The sequence below is a fragment of the Bos javanicus genome, chromosome 8 (genome assembly GCF_032452875.1).
Source record: "Bos javanicus breed banteng chromosome 8, ARS-OSU_banteng_1.0, whole genome shotgun sequence".
NCBI classification, from domain to species: domain Eukaryota; kingdom Metazoa; phylum Chordata; class Mammalia; order Artiodactyla; family Bovidae; genus Bos; species Bos javanicus.
In genome coordinates, this window is record NC_083875.1 from 113573406 (window position 1) to 113588411 (window position 15006).

The 15006-nt window shown below is 45.9% G+C and overlaps 1 pseudogene; it reads right to left on the bottom strand.

The window, feature by feature from the left end:
- Window positions 1–1508: 1508 nt before the first annotated feature.
- Window positions 1509–13977, bottom strand: LOC133253510 (histone-lysine N-methyltransferase PRDM9-like; annotated as a pseudogene).
- Between the last annotated feature and the right edge of the window lie 1029 nt (window positions 13978–15006).

Below are 15006 nucleotides of genomic sequence, written 5' to 3' on the forward strand. Positions count from 1 at the left end.
GTAATGGTGAAAGTGGGCACCCTTGTCTTGTTCCTGACTTTAGAGGAAATGCTTTCAATTTTTCACCATTGAGGATAATGTTTGCTGTGGGTTTGTCATATATAGCTTTTATTATGTTGAGGTATGTTCCTTCTATTCCTGCTTTCTGGAGAGTTTTTATCATAAATGGGTGTTGAATTTTGTCAAAGGCTTTCTCTGCATCTATTGAGATAATCATATGGTTTTTATTTTTCAATTTGTTAATGTGGTGTATTACATTGATTGATTTGCAGATATTGAAGAATCCTTGCATCCCTGGGATAAAGCCCACTTGGTCATGGTGTATGATCTTTTTAATGTGTTGTTGGATTCTGATTGCTAGAATTTTGTTTAGGATTTTTGCATCTATGTTCATCAGTGATATTGGCCTGTAGTTTTCTTTTTTTGTGGGATCTTTGTCAGGTTTTGGTATTAGGGTGATGGTGGCCTCATAGAATGAGTTTGGAAGTTTACCTTCCTCTGCAATTTTCTGGAAGAGTTTGAGCAGGATAGGTGTTAGCTCTTCTCTAAATTTTTGGTAGAATTCAGCTGTGAAGCCGTCTGGACCTGGGCTTTTGTTTGCTGGAAGATTTTTGAACACGTTCTTTAAAACAGTATGAAAGAAAAGAGAAAATAACAGTGGGTGGTTATTACTGACACGGTTCATGTAGAGACGCTTCGGAAGCCTGGCACAGGGAGGGAACTGAGGGCTGTTGCCCCCAGCCCTGGAGTTTGCACCGCCCTGTGGCTCACTTGCCCCTTGGTGTCTTCTGGTGACTGGGTGGACTTCAGCCTCCTGAACCCCTTCTAGAAGGATCAGCACAGGGCAGAGGTCATTCACAGAGGGGAGGGTGCGGTCAACTCTTGAGAACGCCATTGGCTCCACTCTGTGTCGGAGCTCAGTTCTGGGTCTAAGCAAGCGTGGCTGCCTGGTGCGGTCCCCACCTTCACTCACCAGGGGAGGACTTTGTGTCCACCTTGTCTCCACGTGCTGCCTGGTTACCCCGGGACCCGTGCTGTGCACACCTGCTCTGCTCACAGCACACTCCGTGGCCCATCAGACTTCACTCATAAAAAAGGTAAGTGTAAGGATGAGCTATTCTGTAGTTAAGAATTTCAAGGTCGAGGCAGCATTGACCAGAGCATGTGGGGACAGATACGAGGCTGTGCATTAGAGAAGCCACAGTATGGGCTTCGAGGACCTTCTGTGTGGGTGGTGGGATGGGGGCCAGACAGGGATTTTCTGAACATGTGGCTCCAGGCTCTTTTTTCAGCAGGGTGGATGACTGTCGGCATTGCCTGTCTGTGGAGGGGCTCTGGGGCTGCCCAGCTCAGCAGGAATGGAAGTGGTGGGAAGGGAGGTCGCCCTCCCTTAGCACCCCTGACTTCACACTCCCCATCAGGGCAGCCGAGTGCCTAAACGGCCCCTTCCCCGTCTAACTCTGAAGACCTGGAAGGTGTGGGGGCTGAAGGACACACAGGAAACAAAATTCTGTAAAGCAATTATCCTTCAGTTAGAAGATAAAAAGAGATTAAAGAAAAAAACCACAAAGAACAGCAAAGGCAGGGCTTACATTCTCATCAACCTCTGCCACATTCCACCTGTGCTTATGCATCAGACTAAAATGCTGCTGCCTCTACCGTGTATCACAGACAAGAATAGAGACACAGAGAGGTTGAGCATCTTGCCCCAGGTCACACAGCCGCTGAGTGCAGGGCTGAGAACTGGATCCCTGTGGTCAAATCTGGAGTCCAGGTGCTGTGATGACTCTGAGGGAGCGGCAAAGACCAGATGGCCCAGGCTGAGCCAGGCATACACACATGCCCACACTCACGTGCCTGAGGCCTTCACTTTGAGGCTACAGAAGTCAGAGGAATCCAGAGGGCAACCAGGAGACACCAAAGGAGAGTTGAGGTCCATAAGGAGGAGAGGCCACACTTCCCAGGAGGCCAGGGAATTCTCTTCCCTGGTGAGTCTGTCTCAAACCCTAGATTCCTCTCCCTGAACCCAGGAACTGACTGTCCAATGCCTAACTGAGTTGGCTCCAGAATTATGCCTTCCCAGGGGTTCAGCTACCACTGGACCCCACTGCACTCAGTAATAAGGGGGGGGGATAAGTACGTAGTCTGGGCTTCAGATTTGTTTGGAGACAAAAATTATCAGAAGAGGAGTACAAAAAACCACGAAGGCAATTGGCATGAACATCTCCAGAACACTTAAGAAACCCTCTGCTCTTTATCTACCTCCTCCCCTGTCATGAAAGTGTCATAAAGTGAAACTGTCAAAAAGGTCTATTTAATCAAGTAATTCTGTGCTTATCACACTCTGTCTTTAAAATATTTATTTATGTATTTATTTTTTCCACTGCGCTGTGTCTTAGTTGCAGCATGTGGGAGCTAGTTCCCCAATCAGGTAGTGAGCATGGGTCTCTGCAATGGAGTCTTGGCCACTGGACCACCTGGGAAGTCTCTCCTCATACTCTTGGGGACTGTAATGGGCCACAGATCTCCTCTGAGGCCCCCTTAGAGCTGAGGCATGGGGTGGCTGCAGTAATCCTCCTGTGCTAAGATGTGGTTTGTTTGTCATGACTCACTCACACTCTCTGCAAACATAGGGCTGCTCCCCTGTGTGTGTCCTCTGGTGTCTGATGAGCCTGAACTTGACACTGAAGCTTTGCCCACACTCCCCGCAAATGTAGGGCTTCTCCCCTGTCTGTGTACCCTGGTGTGTGATGAGATTTATCACTGAAGCTTTGCCCACACTCCCTGCAAACATAGGGCTTCTTCCCTGTGTGTGTCCTCTGGTGTCTGATGAGGGGGGACTTCTGACTGAAGCTTTTTCCACACTCCCCACAAACATAGGGCTTCTCCCCTGTGTGTGTCCTCTGGTATCTGATGAGGGGGGACTTCTGACTGAAGCTTTTTCCACACTCCCCACAAACATAGAGCTTCTCCCCTGTGTGTGTCCTTTGGTGCATGACGAGGAGAGGGACTTCTGACTGAAGCTTCGCCCACACTCTCCGCAAACATAGGGCTTCTGCCCTGTGTGTTCTCTCGTGTGTGATGAGACTTGACCGATCCTTGGAGCCTTGCCCACACTCTCCGTACTTGACTTTTATAATCCCTGAGACCCCTGCCCCCATAAATAATTTGCCTGTGTCCTCTGGATTCAGTTTCTGGCTTGTGCTGGGCTCTTCTGTGATTCTCTCATGCACCCCAGACCTCCCCACTTGTCTTCTGGGTGAGTAGGAGGAGGCCCTTGAAATCCTCTTCAGCCTTATGCTTTTCAGCAAAGGTTGGGGCCTGTCCTTGGCCTTGTGACCCTCAGGTTTGTCACTTGGGCTGTGTGGATCAGAATATCACTGCTGCTGATTTTGATTGCCTGGGCAGGGATCCTCTGGTTGGAGGTGGTCTCTTGCAGATGGTCTCAAGAGGGTCTGAGAGGGGTGATTGCATTGGACGTGTTGGCTGAGGAATTTCTGACTGGAGAAGGCCAGAGAGCAGGAGGCACATGGGTGGATCTTGGGCTTCGGTTCTGCTGAAAGAGGAAGCTTTTGGTCAGGTGGCGGGTTTGCCACGGTAAGGCCGCCCCACTGATCATCTAAGTGTTGATGGTGCACGATTTGTCTCCCATCGAGTGTGTCTTTACAGTCCACTTCTCCATCCATTCTTATTCTCTACATCTACAGAAATCCAGGAAGCTTGTGTCAAGGGTCTTTTCTACATATCACCCAGACTAGGGACCTTCCAGCAGCATCAGAGGCAGCGTCTCTCCTGATAGAGGTGGATCTGCAGGAACCTTTCCCTGTGTGTAAGTATCTGAAAAGTCATGTCACAGTGGCCACAGGTATTTTACCCTACTGAGAGATAAGACTTGATGACTTAGGTGGAATCTTCCTGATCGGCTCCCTGTGAGGGGAAAGGGTCTATTAAATTAGGGGCACCTGGCCTGGAGCTCTCTGCATGTGGGAGGCAGCACAGTGGGTGGTTAGAGCAGGTTTGAGTAAAGCTGAATTTATGGCTCCTTGTTCAAAGAGCAGCCTTTGTGTTGATCTCTGCAGGAAGTGGGTTTCAGACTGCTGGGGACCAAGAGGCCCAGGTCCCACTGACTACAGGTCTCTGGCTCCTGCTGCCCCAATTGCTTCATAAATTGCTCCTCTTTCAGTTTTCCATAAATCATAAAATAAAGGCATGTCCTTTCTCAAGCCTCACCTGTATTCATACCTCATTTATTTCATTCAGTCTTACTGCATTTAACATGCACTAGGAAGTCCTATTTAAAAATACATCTCCAGCCAGATTCCTCACACCCTCACTCCCGAGCATCTTTATCCAGCCCACTCTCCCCTCATGTCTGGCAGTGAACTGACCTATGAGCGGAATCCCCACTGCTGTCTCTTCCCAAAAGTGAACGAAAGCATTGTCTTAGCACAGAGAACATGCCACTTGCAGCTGAAAGCCACACGGTTGTTCTGTGTTACCCAGGAAGACTCCTGGGGCGTGCACCTGGACACAGGCCCTGAGGCTTCTGTGTCCCATCCAGCCTCCTTCCTCTCCCTCTGTGCTTCCTCCTGTGACCACTGGCATGGCCTCTATTCCTGGCTCTGGGGCTACAGCACTGGCTGCTCCCCTGCCTGGAATCCTTTCCCACAGGTGTTATCTCTGCAGAGACCCTGCCCACCATCCTGCACCACACCCCACCCTCTGCTCACGCTGATTGGAGGCACTTTCCCTGCACTGGTTTTCCTCAGAGCACCAGCCCCCATCTGGTATGAAGCCCATGGTGCCCCAGGGCAGTGGTTCTGTCTCTTTCAGTGGGTGGAGTCTTGTCTGGCACAGAGTATAAACTCACATGACAACAAACTGATACAGTAACAGAATGCAAATCGCTGTACATGTGTCGCTTAGAAATGTGGAGGAAACGAGGAAGAAACAGGTAAAGGTGAGAGAGCTGGTAGGTGCTAGGAAACTTGCTTTTTGCTTCTAGGCCTTTCAGCAGAAGGTGACGATACATATTTTTCTGTATGAAATATTTAAAATTAGAACTAACATTTTTAATATACAATTTTTCTCTAACAGTCATATGAAATGAATCAAATTCTGAGGCATTTTAATGATGACATGTCTGACTTTGGACTGGATTGTACTCTGCTTCGGAACCGGACCAGAGAGGCTCCCCAGGATGGGGTGGGGCGTTGGAAGAGGGGTGGCGCTCACCTCTCCCGGCCGCGAGCTTGTTCTTCCCCCTGCTGTCCCGCTTGATGCTGAGGTCCCAGCCATACTCATCCCCATACCAGACCAGCAGCTCGCAGCCCGGCCTGACCACCTGGCAGGTTCGGTAGAAGATCTGCCCTTGATACTGCAAGGCCACCAGGTTCTGCTCCTCGTCGTCCCGGGCACAGTTCACATACCTGGGGTCGAGGCAGGGAAAGGGGAAGAAACCTCAGGTGATGAGTCCCCTCCACTGTTGGGCCATGCCCAGCTCCTTGCCTTCAGGCTCTGAGGCTGCCATGGCTCCCACCGCCCCTCATGGGGACCTTCTGTTCACACCTTCGACCAGGCCGTGTGAATTCCTATTTCCAGATCCTGTTTTCGGTCCTCTTCCTGGCTGGAATGCTTTTCTCTCCTTTCCTAATTAGCCATTTTATGAGCCCAGTTCTAGACTCATCTGCACCTGGACTGTCCGTGAGGCTGGTGACCTCCAGCTCCTCTAAACTCTGAATTAAGTTCTCTTTCATTCCACAGGGCTTGGTGCTCCTCTGCTAGCATGCAGCCCTCAGCACTCACCCCAGCCTGCCTTCTCTCCCGAGGCTTTCCTCCAATCTCCCCACGTGTATCCAGGGTCATATTCGCTTGCCCACTCCTTCTCATGAAAACTTGGAGACTGCTCTGACATAGCTTGAGACCCATAACAGTGATAGTTTATTCACTTTCTGCCTGCCCTGATGAAAGGAGAGGCCCTCAGAGAATGGCCCTGCTCATGGCCATCCTGGCCCCCATTCCTTCCCAGGCCTCAGGGCCCACTTCTCACTGGAATGGAGCCTGGGGAGGTTGTTGCCCACATGGACTCAAGGCCTCCCATGTTAGGTTATCCTGGAGCTGTGCAGTTACTCAAAAATAGAAAATTAAGGTTACTGTTCCTAAAATCAACTGGTTAATGTCTGTCTGCAGTTGTTCTCCAAAACATGGGTTGAGTGACCTGCTTCAGTAATGAAGTTCTCTGTCTAAACTGGAACACAAAATGCTTGGTAAGTGCCAGTTAAGTCAGTTTAAGTATCCCGATGTCCAAGGAGAGGTGGCTGCGCGGGCACAGAAGAGCCGAGAGGAGCTACTCCACATACAAAGTCAGGAGGGGCGGCTGTGAGGAGATACCCCTCGTCCAAGGTAAGGAGCAGTGGCTGGGCTTTGCTGGAGCAGCCGTGAAGAGACACCCCATGTCCAAGGTAAAAGAAACCCAGGTAAGACTGTAGGTGTTACGAGAGGCATCAGAGGGCAGACATATAAACCATAATCACAGAAATTGAGTCAATCTAATCACATGGATCACAGCCTTGTCTAACTCAATCAAACTAAGCCATGCTGTGTGGGGCCACCCAAGACGGGTGGGTCATGGTGGTGAGGTCTGACAGAATGTGGTCCATTGGAGAAGGGAATGGCAAAACACTTCAGTATTCTTGCCCTGAGAACCCCATGAACAGTATGAAAAGGCAAAATGATAGGATACTGAAAGAGGAACTCCCTACTACTGCAGGCAGGAATCCCTCAGAAGAAATGGAGTAGCCATCATGGTCAACAAAAGAGTCCAAAATACAGTACTTGGATGCAATCTCAAAAAAAAAAAAAAAAAAAAAAAAACAACCCAGAATGATCTCTGTTCGTTTCCAAGGCAAACCACTCAATATCACAGTAATCCAAGTCTATGCCCCAACCAGTAATGCTGAAGAAGCTCAAGTTGAATGGTTCTATGAAGACCTACAAGACCTTTTAGAACTAACACCCAAAAAAGATGTCCTTTTCATTATAGGGGACTGGAATGCAAAAGTAAGAAGTCAAGAAATACCTGGAGTAACAGGCAAATTTGGCCTTGGAATAAGGAATGAAGTAGGGCAAAGGCTAATAAAGTTTTGCCCAGAGAACGCATTGGTCATAGCAAACACCCTCTTCCAACAGCACAAGAGAAGACTCTACACATGGACATCACCAGATGGCCAACACTGAAATCGGATTGATTATATTCTTTGCAGTCAAATATGGAGAAGCTCTATACAGTCAGCAAAAACAAGACCGGGAGCAGACTGGGGCTCAGATCATGAACTGCTGCTACTGCTGCTGCTAAGTCGCTTCAGTCATGTCCAACTCTGTGCGACCCCATAGACGGCAGCCCACCAGGCTCCCCTGTCCCTGGGATTCTCCAGGCAAGAACACTGGAGTGGGTTGCCATTTCTTTCTTATTGCCAAATTCATACTTAAATTGAATAAAGAAGGGAAAACCACTAGACCATTCAAGTATGACCTAAATCAAATTCGTTATGATTATAGTGGAAGTTAGAAATAGATTTAAGGGCCTAGATCTGATAGATAGAGTGCCTGATGAACTATGGATGGAGGGTCATGACATTGTACAGGAGACAGGGATCAAGACCATCCCCATGGCAAAGAAATGCAAAAAAGCAATATGGCTGTCTGGGGAGGCCTTACAAATAGCTGTGAAGAGAAGAGAAGCGACAAGCAAAGGAGAAAAGGTAAGATATAAGCATCTGAATGCAGAGTTCCAAAGAATAGCAAGGAGAGATAAGAAAGCCTTCCTCAGCGACCAATGCAAAGAAATAGAGGAAAACAACAGAATGGGAAAGACTAGAGATCTCTTCAAGAAAATTAGAGATACCAAGGGAACATTTCATGCAAAGATGGGCTCGATAAAGGACAGAAATGGTATGGACCTAAAAGAAGCAGAAGATATTAAGAGGAGGTGGCAAGAATACACAGAAGAACTGTACAGAAAAGATCTTCACAACCAAGATAATCATGATGGTGTGATCACTCACCTAGAGCCAGACATCCTGGAATGTGAAGTCAAGTGGGCCTTAGAAAGCATCACTACGAACAAAGCTAGTGGAGGTGATGGAATTCCAGTTGAGCTATTTCAAATCCTGGAAGATGATGCTGTGAAGTACTGCATTCAATATGCCAGCAAATTTGGAAAACTCAGCAGTGGCCACTGGACTGGAAAAGGTCAGTTTTCATTCCAATCCCAAAGGAAGGCAATGTCAAAGAATGCTCAAACTACCTCACAATTGCACTCATCTCACATGCTAGTAAAGTAATGCTCAAAATTCTCCAAGCCAGGCTCCATCAGTATGTGAACCATGAACTTCCAGATGTTCAAGCTGGTTTTAGAAAGGGAGGGGAACCAGAGATCAAATTGGCAACATCCGCTGGATCATGGAAAAATGATGAGAGTTCCAGAAAAACATCTATTTCTGCTTTATTGACTATGCCAAAGCCTTTGACTGTGTGGATCACAATAAACTGTGGAAAATTCTGAAAGAGATGGGAATACCAGACCACTTGACCTGCCTCTTGAGAAACCTGTATGCAGGTCAGGAAGCAGCAGTTAGAACTGGACATGGAACAACAGACTGGTTCCAAATAGGAAAAGGAGTATGTTAAGGTGGTGTATTGTCACCCTGCTTATTTAACTTCTATGCAGAGTACATCATGAGAAATGCTGGACTGGAAGAAGCACAAACTGGAATCAAGAGTGCTGGGAGAAATATGAATAACCTCAGATATGCAGATGACACCACCCTTGTGGCAGAAAGTGAAGAGGAACTAAAAAGCCTCTTGATGAAAGTGAAAGACGAGAGTGAAAAAGTTGGCTTAAAGCTGAACATTCAGAAAATGAAGATCATAGCATCTGGTCCCATCACTTAATGGGAAATAGATGGGGAAACAGTGGAAACAGTGTCAAACTTTATTTTTTTGGGCTCCAAAATCACTGCAGATGGTGACTGCAGCCATGAAATTAAAAGATGCTTACTCCTTGGAAGGAAAGTTATGACCAAATAGATAGCATATTCAAAAGCAGAGCCATTACTTTGCCAACAAAGGTTTGTCTAGTCAAGGCTATGGTTTTTCCTGTGGTCATGTATGGATGTGAGAGTTGGACTGTGAAGAAAGCTGAGCGCCAAAGAACTGGTGCTTTTGAACTGTGGTGTTGGAGAAGACTCTTGAGAGTCCCTTGGACTGCAAGGAGATCCAAATAGTCCATTCTAAAGGAGATCAGTCCTGGGTGTTCGTTGGAAGGACTGATGCTGAAGCTGAAAATCCAATACTTTGGCCACCTCATGTGAAGATTTGACTCATTGGAAAAGAGTCTGATTCTGGGAGGGATTGGAGGCAGGAGGAGAAGGGGATGACAGAGGATGAGATGGCTGGATGGCATCACTGACTCTATGGACATGAGTTTGGGTGAACTCCGGGAGTTGGTGATGGACAGGGAGGCCTGGTGTGCTGCGATGGGGTCGCAAAGGGTCGGACACGACTGAGTGACTGAACTGAACTGAACTGAAAGTGTCCCTGGTGAATCTAGACTCAAGTTGTTTTCATGTACTGCAGTTTTGTTCAGCATGTAGACTTGTATTTTGATGTCACATGCTATATTTTAATTTTTTTCTAATGTCTTTTAAAATGAAAGAGCATGATATGAACGGAAAAGAGGTAAGAAGATGTGAAAGCTGTTGAGGTAGCCAGGTTGAGAAGGAAAGGGGTGTGGGCTTGAGGGAGGAGCGACATCTATACACTGCAGACTCACTGCACTCAACTCATCCAGTTGGCCAAAGACGTGTCCTTTCCATCCACATACTCATAGCAGTTTCTCCCTTTGGTGATCTGAGTGTCAGAAAAAGAGTTTCAAGCTTTCTTCTCTCTTTTATTTTTTTTGGTAGGAAGTAATAGAAGAACTATTTTCCTCTGCTGTCATTGGTGCTCTTCAGCCTGCATAGATTCAACTGCCAGTCAGACCACATGGTAAGCTTCTTAATCATTCCAAGTCTGAGTCTGTTGGTTCATTGAAGGAAAGGGTTCCACAAGGGAGGAGTCACATCTGTGTGCCTGTACCACTGTCTCCCACCTCTCCTCTGACCTTTACATGGAAGTCCTGTGTGCTTGGACCACAGTGTTCCCACCTCTCCTCTGACCTTTAGATAGAAGTCCTGTGTGTGTGTACCACGGTGTTCCCACCTCTCCACTGACCTTTAGATAGAAGTGCGGTGTGTGTGTACCACAGTGTTCCCACCTCTCCTCTGACCTTTGGATGGAAGTCCTGTGTGTGTGTACCACGGTGTTCCCACCTCTCCTCTGACCTTTGGATGGAAGGCCTGCGTGTGTGTACCACGGTGTTCCCACCTCTCCTCTGACCTTTGGACGGAAGGCCTGTGTTCACGCCCAGTGCACACAGTACACAGGGCTGACCATGTCATTGCTGACCGTGTCATCACCATTGGTGTCCTCCCATGTAGACATGAAGTACCCCCACCCTCACCACCCACAAGTGATTAGAGGCCAGAGGACAGGGAAATAGGGGTGTTTCTCACCAGCTATGAGTATCCACTGTGGGCGGCCTCTTTGTCATCTGTAATCTGGCCCTTGTAGGGGCCAAAGTGCAGGCCCAGTGGCAGATCGGATGCCTCGTTCCACACTCCAAGCCCAGCCTCAGGGATGCCCGACAGTCTGATACTTAACCCAGGGGGCAGAGTGAGGGCTGAGCGGTTGGCATGCCCCTTTTCCGCTGCACAGTCCTTTACAAAGGTTGAGGGCCCGTGGGCAGCACAGATGTTGATGAAGAAGCTCTGACACTCCTCACAATCTGGAGGTGAGAGCAACAGGGATGAGGGGAGGTACAGTGATGTTGTTGGTCGTAAAGACCTTCAGAAAGAACTGCGGCACTCACGGCATGTGGCCTTGATCCTGCACCCCAAGTCATAGAGGAAGGGGATAATTGGGGAACCAAATGGTGAGGTGAGGTTATTGGACCACGGCCTTGTAGCCCCTTCTTCATGAGCGGGCCAGCGGGGTCACTCACAGAGGTAGTCGTCATCCAGGGGCTCGCTGACCTCTTGGTACACAAGGCCCTCTTTTTCTCGTAGACTGTACCTCTTTACTCCAGTCTCCTTTCTTCTGCGTTCTAAGATGGAGAACAGAAGTTAAACAAGGCTGGTGGGGTCTGGAGAGTTAGTCCCTGTTTTATCAGAAAGTGTGAGATCTCCTACCTGTCCATCTATACACTTTATTAAAATTTTATTACATTTATTTTTCAAGCTTTTACTTTTGTATTTTAATGTTTTAATGTTACATTATTTATTGGCCACACTACATGGCTTGTGGGATCTTAGTTCCCCGACCAGGAATGGAACCCACACTTCCTGCAGTGGAAGCAGGGAGTCTTAACCACTTAACCACCAGGAAGTCCCTTCTCTATGCTTTGTTTCTTCTCCCTTTAACTCCTGGTTCAGGAGACTGAGTCTCCTCACTGACCACAGATGCCCAGTTCAGTGTTAGCTTCCTGTACTTCCCATTAGTAGGTTTAACTTCTCAACCTTCTTACTTAGGAAATAGTTCACTGACACATGTACTCAGAAAACATACATTGAGGGCACATGACACGTAAGGCATTGAGCAGAGGTCTGGGCATAAACACTAACGAAGTGCGGTCCCTATGATCACAGCTCGATTTATTGAACTACTTGTAGGTGTCAGACTTTTGCATTTTTGTAAGGCTTTCAAGCACTGTATGAGTTATGTATCCTTATCTTCACTTTACAGATGAGCATTCAGACCTCAGAAAATGTATAAGATTTTCCCAAGGCCCCAGTGCTAACTTCATGTTTCAGATCAGTCCAGCTTAAACCCATGCCTACCTAAAGTCCATGCCACACACCTAGGCCATACTTATTAGTTTTTCTATAGTGATGAGAGGAACTAATTAGAGGAACCCCCCAAGTTTTCTCTTATTGACTTTTTGTCTGGGGTGCTGTTCAGGGGTCCTTGCTTTTCTGGGAGGGGGCACCAGTTTCTGAGCCTGCTTGCAGCCACTTGTCTTCAGCAATTTTGCTGCTCCTGGCAATTCCTTCAAACTAGATTCCTTACTTAATGGTGCCCTGGACATTCCCTTCCATGTGAGTAAAAGATAACATTCATTTCTTTAGTTCTTTAGGACTTTATGAAGTGTTTTCACATGCATGACTTTAGTTAGTACTTTGACAATTCTTGGAAATACCTGATGGAGGGGGTGGACATGAACACTGGAGTGTAAAACAAGGACCTAAGAGGATAGTGAATCAAAGCTAGAATTCATATCTTAAGGTTCCCTTCAGCTTTCTGCATAAAAGTGAGAGCAAGGCAGGGAGAATAGCTGGAGGTCAGAGAAAGAAGAGGGTAAGGGCTCGTAGAGAAATCCGGGGGGTTTTCTATTAATTAGTGGACCTTTGATGGATGAGGAAGTATGGAAAATTACAGAGGGGATAAAACACATCTGGGAAATAAGGTGACAAACCAGTGAGATTGATAAGAGAAAAGACGATCAGCAGAAACACATTTAGACAATGAAGAAAATGAGCTGAAAGTTGCAGGTTGCCATGTCCTCTTAGAGACAATGTTTGGAATTAAAGTAGCTGGTCCCATCAATTCTCCTTGAACAAGGCCGTATGACTAGCTGGTTCTCCTCAGTTTCCTGATCCATAAATTGGTATACATGCTAATTCTTAATGTTATAGTGGACATAAAATTTAATAACATTCAACAAATCATTGTGTGAGCTATTTAATACAGTATGAATGTGAGCGTACACCCCTGCCATCAATTTATCCCCTAAACTCCCTCTATATTTGAAGTCTAGCTTACAGATACCCTCTTCAGCATTCTTTGACCTTCCTACTCCTAGATGAATGTTTAAATGTGCAGTCACTCATTCAAAAAACATTCAGGGGGCCCTCAGGGGCTTTGAGCTGGGCCTGGACTTCTGAGAATTAACGGGTATGGGCTAGGCTCTCAAAGCTCACAACACAGGGGCAGGCTAAACAAATGATTCCAAACAGGAGAGTTGCCTAATAGGAGCTCAGAGGAAGGAGTTGTTACTTCCTCCTACAAGAATGAGCATTTGAAATGATGCCCAGATGATGAGTTTCTACTCAAAAGCAGGTAACCTATGTGAAGTCCTTCAGTCATTTTCTTATTTGTTGCTTTTCAGTCATAAACCTGAGGCTTGTCAAGGCTGTGAGTTGCTTCCTCTTATTGGTGTGGGAGGCTCTGAGGTAGGGATCCTGTCACCTTCTTCATCCTGGACCGTCCACTCTACACACTGCCTAACATGTCCTTCAGCTTCTTCATCTTTCACTGGCCACTCTACAAAGTGCCCAACATGTCCTTAAGCTTCTTCATCCTGGACTGTCCTCTCTTAAAATCTGCCCAGCATGTCCTTAAGCTTCTTCATCTTCGACCATCCACTTTACAAACTGCCCAACATATCCTTAAGCTTCCCTTAGTCAGATGTCTTAGCATATCCCTCCCTAGCACAGCAGGATGAAGTGAGGTTGAAAACATCTCTCAGATGAATGATATAAAGATGTATGAATAAGTTTCATAGAACTATGGAAGTTTTAATCAGTTTGTAAGGGGTTTAGAGAATGTGCTTTGGATTAGATTGCACTACCAGTGGTACTGTGATCTCAGGCATATAATCAAATGTTTTTTTACCTCATTTTTAGGATCTATAATGGTGATAGCTATATACCTACTTATAGGTACTATAGGATTGTTTTAAGGTTTATTTATGTGAATAAGTAAGTTTATTCACATAAAATGCTTTAAAGTCTGAAATATTGTGAAAATAATGTAACAATAGAACAGCCTACTATTGTTGCTGTTGTTACTAAGTATAAAGATGATGATGATATCAGACATTGTGCTAAAGATTCAGGACAGGAAGGCAGCAGTCTCCAGGATCTCTTTGTTTTCTCCTATTCTCATCCGTGACTGGAGGAGGATATTTTGGCAACAGGATTTGGGAAATACTCACCTTCTGGTGTTTACTGTACTCCACTCTGAAGGCCATTGAAAAAGGTTTACCTAAAAAATGAGAATCAGTGTTTTTGTTGGTAAATGTTTCCAAACTCTGGGCATTCTAATTAAGGACACATAATTCTGAGCCAGAGAGTGACAAAGACAATGATCACCAAAGGAGGAATGGAAAATTTCTGTATCATCAACTCCTATGCTTCCACTGGGAGCATTACATAATTTTCTTACAATTAAAAAAAAAAATGAAACCTCATCTATGCCTCATCTGATGCTCATAAGTATCTAATAAGTTTACTAGCCTTTCATGACAAAAATACTCAACAATGTAGAAATAGAAGGAAGTGATTGCGATATAATAAAGGTCATATATAAAAAGTCTACCTCTAACACCATAGTCATCAGTGAAAAGCTGAAATAAGATCCAGAAAAAAAGGCAAGGATGCCCATTCTCAACATTTCTATTCACCATAACACTAGAAGTCCTAGCCAGGGCGTTAGATTAGAAAAGGAAACAAAAGGCTTCCACTTGGAAAGAAAGAAGTAAAATTATGTCTGTTCACAGGGGACATGATTTTATGTGCAGAAAAATATTTAAAATTCCACACACACAAAAAAAAACCTGCACAGAGTGTTGCACAGTACAAAATCAACATTCAAATATCTTTCCCTGCATGAACAACGACCATTTCAAAAAGGAAAATAAGAAAACAATCCTATTTATTTATTTTTTTTAAAGCTATAGTCTAGAGCGAAAATAAAAAAAAATATTTATTTTTATTTATTTGTTTGTGCCAGGTCTTTGTTGTGGCATTTGTGATCTAGTTCCCTGACCAGGGCCTGAACCCAAGTTCTCTGCATTGGGAGTGTGGAGTCTTAGCCACTTGACAAATAATCTTATTTATAATAGCATCG